This window comes from Heterodontus francisci, unplaced genomic scaffold (assembly GCF_036365525.1).
Source record: "Heterodontus francisci isolate sHetFra1 unplaced genomic scaffold, sHetFra1.hap1 HAP1_SCAFFOLD_140, whole genome shotgun sequence".
In the NCBI taxonomy this organism is placed as follows: Eukaryota; Metazoa; Chordata; class Chondrichthyes; order Heterodontiformes; family Heterodontidae; genus Heterodontus; species Heterodontus francisci.
Window position 1 is genome coordinate 3,104,167 of NW_027141745.1, and position 8,363 is coordinate 3,112,529.

Genomic DNA, 8,363 nt, shown 5'->3' on the forward strand with positions numbered 1-8,363 from the left:
TTTAATTAAGGGAGTAACTAATTAATCTAAGGGTAAGTCATGGCAGGAGAGCTCAGCCCCGTGATATGATCCTCCTGCGCAATGTGGGGATTCAGGAACCCTCCCAGTCTCCATGACGACCATGTGTGCAGGAAGTGTATCCAGCTGCAGCTACTGGCTACTCGCATTATGGAGCAGGAACTGCAGGTGGTTTCACTGTGGAGGTTCCGCGAAGCTGAGGGCGTCATGGATAGCATGTTTAGTGAGGTGGTCGCACCGCAGGTAATGGATGCACAGGCAGAAAAGGGATGGGTGACCACCAGATGGAATAGTAGGAGAAGGGAGGTAGTGCAGGAGTCCTCTGTGGCCATCCCCCTCTCAAACAGATACACCGCTTTGGTTACTGTTGGGGGGAAGACCTCCCTGGGGAAAACAGCAACAGCGCGGTCCGTGGCACCACGGAGGGCTCTGCTGCACAGCAGGGGAGGATAAGGGGTGGAAGATTTATTGTAATAGGGGATTCTATCATAAGGGGTGCTGATAGGCGTTTCTGTGGCCGCAAACGCGACTCCAGGATGGTATGTTGCCTCCCTAGTACTAGGGTCTTTGATGTTTCGGAGCAGCTGCCGGAAATTCTGAAAGGGGAGGGTGTGCAGCCAGAGATCGTGGTCCATATTGGTACGAACGACCAAGGCAGGAAGAGAGATGAGGTTCTGCAAAGTGAATATAGGGAGTTAGGCAGAAGGTTAAAGAGCAGGACCTCTAGGGTTGTAATCTCAGGATTACTCCCTGTGACACGTGCTAGTGCGGGTAGGAATAGGAGGATTAGGCAAATGAATGCGTTGCTGAAGACTGGCGAAGGCGGGAGGGCTTCAGGTACTTGGATCATTGGGATCTCTTTTGGTGCAGAGGTGACCTGTACAAGAGGGACGGGTTGCATCTGAACTGGAAGGGGACCAATATCCTTGTAGGGAGATTTTGTAGTAATACACGGGAGGGTTTAAACTAGTCTTGCAGCGGGGGTGGGACCCAAAGTAGTAGTCTCTCCAATGAGATAGTTGAGGCAAATGGAGAGGTTAAAGCAAGCAAGTCCAGTAGGCAGGCCAGGCAGGGGCAGGACAGGGATCGTGTAAGGTCTGGTAGGCTAAACTGCATTTACTTTAATGCAAGTATCCTTACAGGTAAGGCAGATGAACTCAGAGCATGGATCGGTACATGGGATTGTGATATTGTAGCTATTACGGAAACGTGGATGGGCAGGACTGGCAGCTCAATGTTCCGGGGTACCGATCCTTATGGCGTGACAGAGGTGGAGGTAAGAGAGGAGGGGGAGTTGCACTAGTGATTAGGGAGGACATCAGTACTTAGAGAGGATATCCCGGGGTGAATGTCCAGTGAGGCCATACTGGTAGAACTGAGAAATAATAAAAGGGTGATCCCTTTGATGGGATTATACTATAGGCCCCCCAATAGTCAGAGGGAAGTGGAGGAGCATATATGTAGGGAAATCACAGATAGGTATAGGAATTATAGGGTTGTAATAATAGGTGATTTCAACTTCCCTAATATTGACTGGGACTGCCTTAGTGCTAAGGGATCAGATGGGGAAGAATTTGTTAAGTGAATCCAGGATAGTTTTCTGAAGCAGTACGTGGATGTCCCGACTAGAGAAGGGGCTACACTCGACCTCCTCTTAGGAAATGAGGATGGGCAGGTGGTTGATGTGTCAGTGGGGGAGCACTTTGGGACCAGTGACCATAACTCTATTAGCTTCAAGATAGTTATGAAAAAGAATAGGACTGGTCCTCAGGTTGAAGTCCTAAATTGGAGGAAGGCTAAATTCAATGGCATCAGACAGGAATTCTCAAAAGTTGAATGGGAGAGGCCGTTTACAGGTAAATGGACGTCTGGCAAGTGGGAGGCTTTTAAAAGTGAGATACGAAGAGTTCAGGGCCAGCATGTTCCTGTTAGATGGAAGGGCAAGGCTGGCAAGTTAAGGGAACCTTGGTTGACGAGGGATATTGAGGGTCTGGTCAGGACAAAGAAGGAGGCATACGTCAAGTATAGGCAGCTGGGATCGAGCGAGTCCCTCGAGAAGTATAGGGGATGTAGGAGTACACTTAAGAAGGAAATTAGGAGGTCGAAAAGGGGCCATGAGATTTCCCTGGCAGATAAGATAAAGGAGAATCCTAAAAGATTCTATAAGTATATTAAGAGTAAAAGGGTAGCTAGGGAGAGAGTAGGTCCCCTTAAGGATCAGTGTGGCAATCTATGTGTGAAGCCACGCGAAATGGGCGAGGTCTTAAATGAATATTTCTCGTCTGTATTTACCGTGGAGAAGGTCATGGAAGCTAGTGAGTTCAAGGGAGGGAACAGCGATCTCCTGCAGCATATCAACATTACAAAGGAGGAGGTGTTGGAGGTTTTGAATCGCATTAAGGTGGATAAATCCCCAGGGCCTGATCAGATGTATCCTAGGATGCTATGGGAAGCAAGGGAGGAGATTGCTGGGGCTCTGGCAGAGATTTTAGTATCATCGTTAGCCACGGGTGAGGTACCCGGAGACTGGAGGATAGCTAATTTGTTAATTAATAAATTAAATAACAAATCATGTCGCCTATTTCTCTTCTAAACTCTGGCGGAGACAAGCCTAGCTTGTCCAATCTTTCCTCGTAAGACAGCCCATCCATTTCATGTATTAGTCTAGTAAACTTTCTCGGTACTACCTCCAATGCATTTACATCCTTCCGCAAATAAGGAGACCAGTACTGTACTCAGTACTGCAGAAGAGGTCTCACCAATGTCCTGTATAGCTGAGCATAACCTCCCTACTATTGTATTCAACTCCCATGGTGATAAATGATAACATTCTATTAGCTTTCCTAATTACGTGCTGGACCTGCATACTAGCCTTTTGCAATTCATGCCCTCGGACACCCAGATCCCTCTGCATCTCAGATCTCTGCAATCTATCACCATTTAGATAATATGCTTTTTTATTCTTCCTGCCATAGTGGACAATTTCCCACTTTCCCACATTATACTCCATTTGCCAGGTCTTTGCCCAATCACTTAACCTTTCTATATCCCTTTGTAGCCCCCTTATGTCCTCCTCACAACCTACTTTCCTACCTATCTTTGTGATCAGCAAATTTAGCAACAATACCTTCAGTCCCTTCATCTAAGTCATTTATATAAACTGTAAAACGTTGAGGCCCCAGCACAGATCCCTGTGGCACACCACTCGTTACTTCTTGCCAACCAGAAAATGACCCATTTATGCTGACTCTCTGTTTCCTGTCAGCTAGCCAATCTTCTATCCATGCCAATATGTTACACCCGACACCATGTGCTTTTATTTTCTGCCATAACCTTTCATATGGCACCTTATCCTTCTGGAAATCGAAATACAATACATCCACTGGTTCCCCTTTATCCACAGCACATGTAAATCCCTCAAAGAGCTCCAATAAATTGGTTAAACATGATTTCCCTTTCAAAAAACATGTTGACTCTGCCTGATTACCTTAATTTTCTCTAAATGCCCTGCTATAACATCCCCTGTAATAGCTCCAAACATTTTCCCTAAGACAAATGTTAAGCTAACTGGCCTGTCGTTTCCTGCTTTCTGTCTCCCTCCCTTTTTGAATAAATGAGTTACATTCACTCTTTTCCAATCTAACGGAACCTTCCCGAATCTGGGGAATTTTGGAATATTAAAACCAGCGCATCAACTATCTCACTAGCAAATTCAGGACCTGGCGACTTGTAAACCCGCAGCTCCAACAATTTGTTTAGTACTACTTCCCTGGTGATTGTAATTTTCTTGAGTTCCTCCATCCCTTCAATTTCCTGACATACGGCTAATACTGAGATGTTATTTGTATCCTCAATAGTGAAGACCGATGCAAAGTATCTGTTCAATTCATCTGCCATCTCTTAATTATCCATTATTAATTCCCCAGACACACTTTCTATAGGACCAACAATCGCTTTGTTAACTCTTTTCTTTTTAAAATATCTATCGAAACTCTTGCTGGTTGTCTTGAAATTTCTTGCGAGCTTACACTCATCCTCTAATTTTACCTTCCTTATCAATCTGTTAGTAATTCTTTGCTGTTTTTCTTATATTCTGTCCAATCGTATGACCTGCCTCCCACCTTTGCACAATTATAGGCTTTTTCTTTAAGTTTGATAGTATCTTTAACTGTTTTCGTGAACCATGGATGGTGAGCCCCACCTTTGGAACTTTTCTTTCTCGTTGAAATGTATCTATTCTGTGTATTCTGAAATATCCCCGTAAATGTCTGCCACTGCATCTCTATTGACTTATCCCTTAACCTAAGTTGCCAGTTCACTTTAGCTAGCTCTGCTTTCATGACCTTATAATTGCCCTTATTTAAATTTAAAATACTTGTCTGGGACCCACTCTCCTCTCCCTCAAACTGAATGTAAAATTCAATCATATTATAATCGCTACTACCTCGGGGCACCTTAACTATGAGGTCATTAATTAATCCTATCTCGTTGCACAATGCCAGGTCTAGTATAGCCTGCTCTCTGGTTGGCTCCAGAATGTATTGTTGCAAGAAATTATCCCCAAAACATTCTATGTACTCCTCATCTCGGCTACCTCTGCCCATCTCAATTTTCCAGTCTATATGTAGATTAAAATCCCCCATAATTATCACAGTACCTTTCTGACAAGCTGACATTATTTCTTCCTTTATATCCCATCCGACAGTGTCGTTAATGTTAGCTGTCCTGTACACCACTCCCACAAGAGACTTCTTGCCTTTATGATTTCTCATTTGTACCCAAACTGCTTCTGCATCCTGATCTCCTGAACTTAGGTCATCCCTCTCTATTGCGCTAATACCATCATTAATTAACAGAGTTACCCTGCCACCTTTTTCAAGCTTCCTGTCCTTCCTAAATGCCATGTAACCTCCAATAATCACATCCCAATCTCTGTCGCAGTGCACCTATGTCTCTGTAATGACTATCAGATCGTACTTATTTATTCTATTTGTGCTCTCAGTTCATCTGTTTTGTTTCGAATGCTCCATGCATTCAGATACAGAGCATTTAGTTTTGTCCTTTTATTATTTTTGTCACCTCTAGCCTTATCTGTCGATTTACTCTTAGATTTGTCTGCTCTGTCCCTTCCTGTCACAGTCTGTTTATCATTTCCCATATTTATACCTTTCTCTCTTGCCTTGTCTCTCCTCCTTGATTCACCATATCTTCCCAAATTTGATCCCTTGCCCCCACTATTCAGTTTAAAACCGTCTCTACTTCCCTCGTTATGTGGCTCGCTAGACCACCGGCACCAGCACGGTTCAGGTGTAGACCATCCCAACGGTACAGCCACCTCTTTCCCCAGTACTGGTGCCAATGCCCCACGAACCAGAACCCACTACTACCACACCAGTAGTTCAGCCGCACATTACTTTCTCTAATCTTATTTGTCCTTTGCCAATTTGCACATGGCTCAGGTAATAATCCAGAGATGATTAACTTTGAGGTTCTGCTTCTTAATTTGGTGCCTAGTTCCTCATACTGACTTTGCAGAACCTCTGTCCTTGTCCTGCCTATGTCGTTGGTACCGACATGGACCACGACGACTGGATCCTCCCCCTCCCATTGTATGTTTCGCTCCAGCCCTGAGCAGATGTCCTGAATCCTGGCACCGGCAGGCAACACAGCCGTCTGGACTCTTGCTCTTTGCTGCAGAGAACAGAGTCAATCCACCTTACTATACTGTCCCCTACTACCACTACATTCCTCTTTTCTCCCTCTTTGAGCCGCAAACACTTACTGCAGACGTGTTTGCCCTGGATCACACTGGCATCCAGGAGCTCCCACATGCTGCAGCTGTGACACATCACGTGTCCTGTCATCCTTAACGTGTTTCAATTAACTACTTAATTATTTTATTCAATTATTCATTTTATTGCATATTTTATTAAACTTACCACTAGTTTGCTACTATTTTAAATGTTAGGACTAAAATGAACCTTAATCACTTACCAGATGCGCATCAAGCAGGTCGGTTCTTCCAAACCAATCAACTACCTGCTTGCCTGTGATATCACAGCTTACCAGATCCTCACCAAACAGCTCCTTCCACTGCACCGAAGAAAGAACCAAGTCCTGTCGACTCACCCCAGCGGCTCTCTGTTTCCCTGCTCTCACTTTCCATTGTGACGTCACTCCTCGATTTTTTTTCCCCCTGCTCTGCTCCTGCCGTGCTCCTCTCTCTCTCTCGCTCTGTCTTCGAGTCTGTGCTTTTGGCGCATTTCTTCATTTGTTGTTCCATTGCGCTCTTCTGTTTCTGGTCCAAAATCTGACTCTGGTGGGACTTGAACACACAACCTTTGAATACCTTCTTAGTCATCATTTAGAAGTCCAACACGCTATCCATTGCGCCACAGAGCCACACACATTTTTATCGACATCATTAAGGCCTTTGATCTTGTCAGCAGAGACGGCCTCTTCAAACAGCGATGGAACATAGGGTGCCCTCCTGAACTCTTGGGCATCATCTCTTCTTTCCACGAGAACATGCACAGTTCCATCAGTTACAATGGAGCAACATCAGACGCTTTCAAGATCAGCAGTGGGGTAAAGCAGGGCTGCACGCTGGCGCCAACTCTCTTAGGAACAGAGGAACATAGGAGTAAGCCATTCAGCCCGTCCAGCCTGCTCTGCCATTCAATTCGATCATGGCTGATCATCTACCTCAAAGCCCCTTTCCCGTGCTATCCCCATATCCCTTGATGTCATGAGTATCAAGATTTCTATCAATTTCTGTCTTGAACATGCTCAATGATTGAGCTGCCACAGCCCTCTGGGGCACAGTATTCCAATGATTCACCACCGTCTGAGTGAAGACATTCCACCCATCTCAGTTTTAAATGGCCTACTCATTATTCTGATACGATGTCCTTTGGTTTTAGACTCACCAACCAGGGCAAACATCCTGTCTACATCCACACTGTCACGCCCTGTAAGAATTTTGTCAGTTTCAATCAGATCACCTCTCATTCTTCGAAACTTTAAGGAATACAGGCCCAGTTTCCTCATAAGACAATCCCACCATCCCAGGGATTAGTCTGGTGACATAAAAACAAGAAATGCTGGAACCACTCAGCAGGTCTGGCAGCATCTGTGAAAAGAGAAGCAGAGTTAACGTTTCAGGTCAGTGACCCTTCTTCGGAACTGACATATATTAGAAAAGTCACAGGTTATAAGCAAGTGAGGTGGGGGTGGGGCAGGAGATAACAAAGGAGAAGGTGTAGATTGGACAAGGCCACATAGCTGACCAAAAGGTCATGCAGCAAAGGCAAACAATATGTTAATGGTGTGTTGAAAGACAAAGCATTAGTACAGATTAGGTGTTAACGGACTTTATATTGAACAGCAGCAAGTACAAACCTGAAAAAACAGTAGGGAGGCAAACTGAACAAACTGAGATGAAATGAAATAAATGCAAAAAAAAGATTAGTCTGTTGACCCTCTGTTTCACCCCCTCTATGGCAAGTGTATCTTCCATAAGATGACGAGACTAAACTGTACACAATACTCCAGTGCGGATTCACCAAGGCTCTATACAATTGCAGCAAGACATCTTTACTCCTGTACTCATGACCCCTCGTGTGGGTACAACATACCATTTGCCTTCCTAATTGATTGCTGCACCTGCACAAGAGCTTTTTGTGTCTCAGGAACAAGGACACCCTGGTCCCTTTGGACATCAACACTTCCCAACCTCTCACCATTTAAGAAATACTCTCTTTCTGTTTATTCCACCAAAGTGGATAACTTCACACTTATTCACATTATATTCCATGTTCTTGCCCATTCACTGAGCCGCTCCATGTCCCCTGGAAGCCTCTCTGCATCCTCCTCACAACTCACACTTCACCGAGCTTTGTGTCATCTGCAAACGTGGAAATATTACATTTAATCCCCACATCCAAATCATTTATATAGGTTGTTAACAGCAGTGGCTCCAAGAATGATCCTTGCAGTACCCCAATAGTAACAGACTGCGATCCTGACAAGGACCCGTTATTCCTGCTCTCTGTTTTCGGTCTGTTAACCAATTCTCAATCCATATCAGTATATAATCACCAAGCCTATGTGCTCTAATATTGTTTACTCACCTCCTGTGTGGGACCTTACCAAAGGAAAATACAAATACCACACATCCACTGGTTCTCCTTTATCTGTTCTATAGGTAACATCCTCAAAAATCTCAACAGGTTTTTCAAACCTGTTTTCCTTTTCATAAATCTATGTTGACTCTGCCCAATCATATCATCATTTTCGAACTGTCTAGTTATCACATCATTTATAATTGGCATATTCTTCTCCAT

At 44.4% G+C, this 8,363-nt stretch overlaps 1 non-coding gene across 1 annotated transcript; it reads right to left on the bottom strand.

Moving 5' to 3' along the window:
- Nucleotides 1–6,329: 6,329 nt before the first annotated feature.
- trnar-ucu (transfer RNA arginine (anticodon UCU)) lies at nt 6,330–6,420 on the bottom strand. The gene is given in 2 exon segments: nt 6,330–6,365; nt 6,384–6,420. It is a non-coding gene; the product is annotated as a tRNA-Arg (tRNA).
- Between the last annotated feature and the right edge of the window lie 1,943 nt (nt 6,421–8,363).